This window comes from Sesamum indicum, linkage group LG13, assembly GCF_026168435.1.
Source record: "Sesamum indicum cultivar Baizhima isolate 11 linkage group LG13, ASM2616843v1, whole genome shotgun sequence".
NCBI classification, from domain to species: domain Eukaryota; kingdom Viridiplantae; phylum Streptophyta; class Magnoliopsida; order Lamiales; family Pedaliaceae; genus Sesamum; species Sesamum indicum.
The window spans coordinates 3,413,862-3,423,721 of NC_142669.1; the positions used below are offsets into that span (position 1 = coordinate 3,413,862).

The following is a 9,860-nucleotide window of genomic DNA, read 5'->3' on the forward strand; positions in this document are numbered from 1 at the left end:
TGCTGGTAGCTCCGGAAAACTAACCCACACCGGTACAATTGATGACTCGTTAGATGGTGTGAAAGTAGGAGTCCACTTGAAAACGCACATTGGGTACCCATGGATATACCAAATACGCCGCAGCCATATGCGAGTATAATCTGCTTCACAGGATAAGGAAATTAAGACATGCCTATTGTTCAGCATACTAACCGTGAATTTATTTTTTATGCCAGTTCACCCGATCAATTTGTGCAGCATGCTGTACGAGGGTGCTTAATGCGAAAATTTTCCAACGAGCGCGAATCTGAATGGAGCTGATAGGACCTCGGTCTCGGCATCTATAAACAGCAATTTTGGACCATGGTCGTCCGTAAATAGGTTGTTCAACAGCAATCTATAAATAGGTTGTTCAACACTTTTGGCAAAAATGAGCACCCATCCAGGCAAGCCTGACGTTTCGATAAGTCAACTTCAAACAGCTCATCATACTAAAATTCTGCATCTTCAATTAAAGAAAGCACTAACAATAAATCTAGAAACAGTAAGAGGTCTTCGGGGCTCTGTCACAGGAAATTCAAAGACAACATCTTTCCCTGAAAGCTTCCAATAGACCCCAGCGAATGTCTCCAGCTTATTCTCAGTGTCATTCTTTGCTTTGGGGTCCAAGAAAACCTTCATGATTTTTGATCCATCGAGCCTGTATCTGGTGCGCTTTCCAACAATCTCAGCAGGATAAACAATATCCTCGAGCATGGCTTCATGCACGGCGGTAAGTGTGCGTGTTCGAGGCCTTTGAACAGCTGAACCCTTCTTTGGTGGGCGCAGTATCCTTCTGGTAGCAATGAGAACCACTTCCTTTCCACTGAACTTCATCTCGAGCTCCCTCACGAACCTAGGATGAATCTTGCGGAAAGCCTTCCTCAACTGATAAGGAACATGGATCACAACAGCCTTCTTGCTTCCAGAAACATCAATTTGCAAGGCAGAGTTGATGTAGAGGTCTTTCAGGTCACTCTTAATCTCTTGGTTGGTATTTTCCAAATCAAATAGTGCTTGAGCAACATTCTCCTCAAATTCAGTGGGCTCAGCATCCTTGTCCTTGTGTATCTTTTGTAAGGCGGTATACATCTTCATGCTCTTGATCGGACGAAGGTTACAACCTGTAGGGAGGGATAAACCCTAGCTTGGGCGCCGGAGGCCACTCGGAGAGTATAAAGATCACAAACAAAAGAGTGGTTTAGGGTTAGGCATTAGGGTTTAAGGTTTAGGGTTTTTTTTTTTTAGGTATAAGCTCGAATCATTGCCATTCCCATTTCAGGATTCACCACAGCACACGTTACACTCCAGATGTTAACTAGTGCCACATGTCGAGATAAGGCAACAGATGACAATAATCCAGGAATAATCAACATAATCTCAGTTAACTTTGAAAAGAGGAACTTTCATCAGCAAATGAAGTTCTCATTCGCATAAAAATTCTTCTGGTAAAACAAAAACATCAGATTAACAAAACAAATAAGTTAAACACTTGTACTTAGTTACTCCTTCGCTAAAAAGGTCTATGTGGAAATTCAATTGCCTATTTCTTCTTCTCTCCACCTCCAGGAGCTCTCATTTTTCGAAGAGCGGATGCCATCTCCTCACGCTTCCTCTTTGCTCTCTTGTGGGTGCCCAACTTTCTTTTAGCAACTTTCAGTGCACGCTTGTCTTTTCCAACTTTAAGAAGCTCCGTGATTCGCTTCTCATAAGGAGAAAACCCAACAACTTCCCTAATGAGACTTCTGGCAAAATGTACTCGCTTACTGGTTTTCCCCTTTCTATCAGAGGGGCGTGGTGCAAGCTCTTTCTTGGTAGTGATATGCCCTTTGTTCAAACCCACAAAGAGCCCAAAATTTGGCTGTTGCGGCGCCATTGCCTTTAAGGTTTAGGGGTTAGGGGTTTAGGGTTTAGGGTTTAGGGGTTTTAGGGGTTTAGGGTTTAGGGTTTAGGGTTTAGAGTTCAGGGTTTTTTTTTTTTTTTAAGAAATAGGGGAATTGTCGGGATCCCCATCCCTTCTAGATAACAATGAAAATGTACTTAACGATTTGTACATAAAATTCAAACCCACAAAAAATATCAAGAAAGAACCCCAAAAAGTAGTGTTTGGGCTATACAAAAAGAAGCCAAAAAATCTTGGCAGCTGCAAAATGAAATTTCAATGTCAAATTGCCCAAGTGGATTGGAGGCCCGATTTTAAGCTCCAGCAAAGGTAGCCCGCGAGATGGTCCAGAAAGAGCCCAATGCAGCAGTGCTTGGTTCAGCCCAGTCTCACAGACCAGTAGCAGTGCAGCCTAGTGAAGCCAGTCTGCCTCCTCAGTCCAGAATGCATGCGGCCCAGTGTGAGCGCAGCCCACTTGCAATGCACAGTCCAGCAAGTATACAATCAGGTGGTGCATCCCAAAGAGTTAGACGGTCCAGTGGAGAGTTGCGGCCCAGCGAGAATTTTAAGCCCAAAAGAAACAGCCTGGAGTTAAGTGCACCCAAAGGAATGGGTTTCCAGCTTGGAAGGTCCAAGGGAGTGGAGTCCAAAAACTTGAAAAGTGTTCAACCCAATTCAACAAAACAAAATAAGCCCAAGTCTATGCGTGAAAAATAGACACAATCCAAAAAATGAAACAAAATGAAATCAGCCCAAATTTTAGAGAATTGAAAAATGAGGAAAAGAATTGCAGGAAACGAATTGAAATTGAAATTCAAGAACATCCAATTCCAAAAAAAAAAAAAAAAAAACTGAGCCTCTCATTTTCCAATCATCTCTCTTCTCTTTTTTCTTTCTCCTTTTTTTCTTTTTTTCCTCTTTTTTTCTCTGCTTTTTTTTTTTTAATAAAACCACCTAGAGGTGGGGGGAACTTTTCGGAGTCCCCAGTCCTTCTATATTAAAATTCACAAAATAGTTATAGCGGGAAGAGCTACCTCCCTTGAGCTACCTCTCTTGAGTACTACTCCCTTTCTAGCAAAGCCATAAACAAGGAGTACTACTCCCTTACAAATAGAGCAACAATGAACGAGGAGTACTACTCCCTTACAACAAAAGACAGGTGTACTAGTAAAACTATGGCGAGTCAAATAGCTTTTTGTTATCCCACCACATCATGAATCGCACAACACCTGCAAATAAATCTGTACAAAAAGGCCAAGCCAGAGTGTGTGTAATGTTCCAAAAGGATAAGTAATGAACATTAGTATTAACGTGGAGATCAAGTTTGTATGACTGCCAGCCTTTGAACCTGTGAAAGGGGTTTCAAAAACCTACAAAAGATATAACAACAAGCAAATAGACAAAGGAAAACATCAGAAGTAACAGGCCAAAGGTATCCATAGAGACATTGGTCACAACACGTATCAGCAAAGAAACAACAGTAATGAAGTACCCCTAATTGGAAAACCATTAACTGAAATTAAAGGTACTAGAACTTCTAATTCTAATAGCAGGGAAGGAGCATGCGTCAAGTGTAATCAAACCTATAGGAATACCTGTGATATTATCAGGGGATAGAATGCTGAGATGTTGATTGAAACATGCTTGGTTAGCAAAGTAATCGGCCACTTGGTTACCCTCTCTAAAAATGTGTGATATCTTGAACTCAGTTTGGGATAGAAGTTCTCTAATTTGTTGCAGCAAATTTTGAAGGTGCCATTGCCCTTGGGGGGGAGACGAAATGAGCTTGATGGCGATGTTGGCATCTGTTTCTACCCAAATTTTTCTAATGTTGCTATCAATGCACAATTTAACACCTCTGTATATAGCTTTTAACTCAGCTGCAGTGTTGGAGATAAGCCCAAGGTGTTCCTGGAATGCAAAGACGGCCTGACCAAGATGATTTCTGATGATTCCACCTGCTCCTGCCACACCTGGATTTCCTTTTGAGGCCCCATCTGTGTTCAATTTGAACCATCCCCTATCTGGCTTAATCCACTTAACAATAGAGATTTTGGATGATATCTTATGAGGCGGGAGAGAAATTTTAAAAAGAGAAGCAACAGATCTGTCCCCTCTCCAGTGTATCGTTCTCATGAGGTTGGTTTTACCGAGAAGATGAAGATAATTGAGGGTTTGAGAGATGTATGGCTGCATTCCTGCAAATCCAAGTGTACCAAATGATCAACAGGGGAAGAATATCTCTGATGTGAAGTTGATTAGAAATATTGCTTCTCCAGGCTTGAAGGATCATGAAAAAATTGTCTGTGATTGGAATGTTAAGTTGAAATTTGGAGGCAAAGAAGTTCCATACTTCAAGGGAAACCTTGTTATGAAGGAAAAGGTGAGGGATAGTCTCCTCCTCCTTCAAACAGCAAACACATCTAGAGGCCAAAGAGATGCCCTTTTGTTTGAGTCTGCTGTCAACTGGTATCCAGTTATGGAGGACTTTCCAAATGAAGATAGAAATGGTAGGCCTGATGAAGGGGGACCAGAGATTTTTGAAGATGGGTAGGGAAGGTTTGTATTCTCTAGTAATCTCCCGAGCTGATTTAGTAGAAAAGGAGCCGTGAGGGGATGGTTTCCAATGCATAAAATCTTGATGCTGAGGATTAATGGGGGTCTGCAAAATAAGCTCCATGATAAGCTGAGGAACAACTTCCTTCAATTTATCAATATCCCAAGTGTGGTTGGTCCAAAAATTCTTGACCAGGGCATTAGACGCTCTGTTGGGGTGCATGAGGGAATGAAGGGTGCCTGCAGGGAGCCACCAATCATACCAGAAAGATACATTACCAGCTCCAAGGCTCCAAAAAATGTTCTCCTGAGAGATAGCTTTCATGCTACAAATTCTTCTCCAAATGTTAGAGTCCTTCGATTTAGCTTTAGTAGAGGCAGGTGTAGACTTTTTGCAATATCTACTGATAGTGAAGCTGGCCCATAGAAGCTAGAGCACAAAGATACTTCTTAGCGCCTAAGTCCTATTTCTTGGAAACAGAGGAAGGCGATAATGTACTCAAGCACAAGGGCGCAGCTAAAGCTTTTATCTCTAAAGAATGGTTTGAGTCGCAGTACCAGGATTTGTCTCGGACAGAGCAGATCCAGGTTTCAGCTAACTTCCGGATTGATTATAAGAGTATGAACATAACCAGGAAGAATACAATGGTTAGACTTGGGATTAAGGAGGGTACAAAGAGGAAACCTGTCTATGACGAAAATATCTGGGTGGATACAGAGCCAATTGAAATAACAGACTTAGGTAAAGGGAATGAAATTGGTGAAAGAAATGAAAGCAAGGAGAAAGATTAGTCAAATGGTGATTAAATCGCTAAAACGTCAAATACTCCAACTCAGGGATGAGAACACTAAGATCCTTTAGGGATTATATAGGCTATATTCCAGGTATGCTTGAAAGGCGAAGAGTCCTATTCTATTCTTCTTTGCCTTTTTTGTCCGGATTGAATAAAGAGAGTAAAAACTACAGTACAAGCAAGAACTATAGGGACGTCAGTGATTCTGTCTTTGAACCGAGACTAGGCAATTGAGAAGACCATAGCATAGAGAGAGAGGCTTTTCCATGCTCTCTCATCCACTTTGAGCTCAATAAACAGCAGCTGGGCTGGAGGAGCTTCAATCGGTGCATCTTTCGCTTCTAAAGTCTTCGTCTTTGCCTATTTTGCACTTCTCTTCTGCATACGACTTTACACTGGTTCTATTCCTGATGACTTCTCCGAATGAAGGAAAAAGTCAGTGAGAAAGGGCCTGAGTCAATCAGTTGTAGGTCAATCCATCCAGGAAAACCTCAGGTCCCGCGGATCCTGATTGGTTCTTGCACATGCTTGCTTTCCAACATGACCTTCTTCTGATGGCAAATGAAGCCAATCTTCTTGCTTGGTACGGACCAGCTCGGGGCTTACTTTCGTAGGGTCCAAATAGCATCCATGTAGTGCATTATTTTCACTCACTCTCTTTTTTGAGCCCCTCTGTGAACATAGGAATTGGATAGATGATTCCCTCTCTCTCTCTGAGAACGCACCTCCCTCCTCATCTTATGGATCTTCACACCTAAACCTTAACGCACGAGCCTCAGCCTCCTATCGAGCAAGCAAGCATAGAGCCAGGCCGCTAGGAAGAAGACTTAGAACACGATCCAACATTCAGTCACTAAGGCAGACATCCCCTAGGAGGCGTACCCAACCAAGAGCAAGAATGGCAATGAACGGGAAAGGGCAATAGAATTGGCGAGAAGGACTTATCTTGAAACTGTTCGGAAAGAGCTAAAGCTCTCCTCACACGCATTCACACCCTCTGGAAGCCCTCCGGCGATATAGAACTTATAGACATGGGTTCAAATTGCCTCTGTCTTAGAATGGAAGACAAAGAAGCAATGACTCATGCCCTCAGGCTTGGCCCTTGGGTGATTAACAATCATTATCTTATATATAGTTAGTATATATAGTTAGACGATGGCGCCCGGGGTTCTGCCCGTCGACGGATACTGTCCAAACAACCATTGTGTGGGTAGAGTTCAAGAATTGTCCATCCACTGAATTCCATCCTTTATTTACTCTTTCATTGGTCTAGTCCGTCTTTAGAAAATTCTTCTTTTATCCTTGCTCTTGAACAAGAACCTGAATGGAATCGAAAGGTCTTCAAACCTTTCAAATGATTCCATCTACCCACTTTGGTCGAAGATCTTTCCTCGGATTCATTGGAACCTTCTTTTTCAAAACTTGACTCTCCAGGAAAGGTAGTGTTTAAATAGTTCCAAGTCAGCGGGTCAAGAAAGGTTCTGCAAGACTTTCGCTTACCGCCAACCTCTCCTCTCCTTGAAGTCGAGCTAGCTTTTCACTTCCTATTGTATTGAGCCCACGGAACTACTTTGGGAAAAGAAGAACGGGTGTGGTCACAGCTTTTTCGATCCTACGTCAATTTGTGATTCAATCGATGCTAATTCGGCTATTAAGGTTGGCTTGGAGCCGGGTTTCTGGCCTTTTTCTCTTTTTTAGAGACAAGGAAATGGAAAGACACGCCTACTTTGATGGGCTTACCGGCTTACCTGACCGTTCGTTCTGGTCCGTTGTTCTCAGTCCATCTGAGTGGTAAGAAATTGTTTTGTCTCAGCCGCCACTAGAGTTTATGAGTGAAGGCTGTGACAGTATCTCTAATGTTTCTGATGCCCAAGCCCCCTTCTTCACAAGGATAGCAGATGAAAGCCCATTTAACCCAATGAATTTTCCTGTGGCCAGTAGTGGATCCCCAAAAGAATTTAGCAAAAAGTTGTTCAATTTTCTGAAGAGTGCCAATAGGAGGGCTCAAAACTTGAAGAAGATATACAGGCATAGAGGAAAGAACACTTTTAATAAATTGAAGTCTACCCCCTTGTGAAAGATGTTTATGCTCCCATCCACTGATCCTGTTTCTGATTTTGTCAATAAGGGGTTCAAAAAGAATTTTCTTCTTATGACCTTTATGCAGAGGAGCTCCAAGATAGGTGATAGGGAGACACTTGAGGTTGAAGCTTGTAATGGATTTGATTCTGTGGGCAATGTTATTGGCCTTCTTACCAGGGATAAAGAAACTCTTGGAGTGATTGATTTTTGGCCAGATTGGTCTTTATATAGCTCCAGGAATTGCATCAATTTGGTCAGAGAGTGTTCTTCACATTTGGTGAAAATGATGAAGTCATCCGCATAGGCCAGGTGAGACACTCTAGTTTTACAGCCCGTCTAATAGAACATATCAGGATTCTGTGAGAAAAGGTGATTAAGCCCTCTGGAAAGAGCCTCAGCAGCAAGGATGAATAAAGCAGGGGAAATTGGGTCACCTTGTCTAAGGCCTTGAGTAGATTTGAAGAAACCAGAGGGTTCTCCATTAACCAGAATGGTAAACCAACAATTTTCAATAGCGTGCTTGATGAGGACAATAAATCTGGTGGGGAAACCCATCTTCTCAAGAATCACATAGAGAAATTTTCAGTTCACCCTGTCATAAGCCTTAGACATATCCAATTTTAAGATTAGATTCCCTTTGCTATGTCTCATGTCAAGGTGATGTGTCATTTCTTGAGCCAGAAGGATATTGTCAGTAATCAGCCTACCAGGCACAAAACCACTCTGAGATGGGGAAATGAGGCCAGGAAGAGCTTGGGAGATTTTAGTGTAAAGAAGCTTGGACAGGATCTTATTGGTAACATTGCAGAGGGAGATAGGTCTGAACTCAGACCAGGATTTGGGGGAGTCATTCTTAGGGACAAGAATGATAGATGTGGCAGAGAAGCTTCTGGGCATAGGGGTGCCCCTGAAAAAATCCATGACAGCTTCAGTGACATCCTCTGCGATAGTATTCCAGCAGGCTTGATAGAATGCTGAAGAGAATCCATCAGGCCCAGCTGCACTATCTTTATTAATAGAAAAGACAACATCTTTAATATCATCTTGGGAGGGAGCTTGACAGAGGTTAAGGAGGACATCTTGATGAATCTGAGGAAATTGAAATGGAAAATCATGAGGAAGAGAGGTGGTAGTGGTATCACATAAGAGACTTTCAAAGAAGTGAATAGCAGAATCCTTAATTTGAGTAGAGTCAGTATTTTCTTGTTGGTTGTCCATCACTCTGGAGATTCTGGATTTCAACCTTTTCTTCTTGACAGAGGCGTGAAAGAATTTGGACAAGAGCATGGACAAGAGCAGTTGGTTTTTTGCCTCCAAAACTCAGATTCAAGGTTAAGAGCATGGACAAGAGCAGCATTTTGTCTATTAAGATTGATCAAATTGGCTTCAGATGGCAGCCTATCAAACTGCTTCTCCTTCATTTGCAGCAGCCTTGGCTTGGACCACTAAAGAGAAGACATTACCAAAATTCTCCTTGTTCCACTGCTTCAAGTGATCCTTCAACCTATAAAGCTTCTGTTGCAACCTATACATACCATATCCCTGGATCGGGGCACCCCAGGATTGTTTAACCATATCTTGGAAGTTATGGTGCATAATCCACATATGCTGAAATCTGAAAGAGGAGGGAACATTTTCCTCTGTTCTAATGGCAGTAATTAACAGAGGATGGTGATCTAACAATCTTCTGGGGAGATGTGAAACTCTGGGGGAATTGAATAATTCAGCCCATTCTTGAGAATATAAGACTCTATCTAAGCGCCTCCAAACCTTTTTGTTAGTCCACGTGAAAGGCTCCCCTACGAATCCTGCATCAGTTAATCCACTCTCCAAGACCATGTCATTAAAGTCCTCAATAGAGCCCAAGCTACTGATAGTGCCTCCTTGGTTTTCATGTGTGTGAAGCATAGTGTTGAAATCTCCTCCAACAATCCAAGGAACCTTGTTGAGGGAAATTCTTTTAAGCTCTTCCCACAACACTCTCCTAGGATTCCTGTAACATTTGGCATCTACAAAACTACAAAAAATTTCCTTTTGAAGAAGTATAGAACTTATTTTCACATGAAGGAGTTGATTAGTATTCAGAACCACTTGAACATCGAAACCAAACTGAGCAAGGCACCAAATTTTGTTAGAAATGTTAGAGAAAACAGAATGAAAACCAAACCTGTGAATGAAAGAAGCATCTTCGACGTGAATAAAAGGTTCCAGCAAAATCAAAATATGGGGTCTATGAGTTAAAAGCATGTCCAAGAGAATTTTTTGTTTATCTATTTTACCAATACCTCGAACATTCCAAATCAGAATTTTGGTCATTTAAAATTGTAGAGAGGAAGAGGAAACAGAGCTGGTGTACCTTTTAGGGAGGGTCCTAGTAGTACTGTTACCTTTGTTCTTTTTTCTTTTGCCTCCAACTTTGCCTGTTCTGAGAGAACTATCTTCCATGGAATTGTTTCTCTTTAACTTGTTAGACATAGTAGAGTCTTCCAAAATGTGTTCTTCGAGGTTTGATTCCAGTGCTATGTCAT

The 9,860-nt window shown here is 41.9% G+C and overlaps 2 pseudogenes; both read right to left on the reverse strand.

Annotated features, from left to right (window-relative positions):
• Positions 1–383: 383 nt before the first annotated feature.
• On the reverse strand, positions 384–1,206 carry LOC105179340 (small ribosomal subunit protein eS7 pseudogene; annotated as a pseudogene).
• A 201-nt stretch (positions 1,207–1,407) lies between these two features.
• LOC105179342 (large ribosomal subunit protein eL36y pseudogene) lies at positions 1,408–1,897 on the reverse strand (annotated as a pseudogene).
• Positions 1,898–9,860: the final 7,963 nt, after the last annotated feature.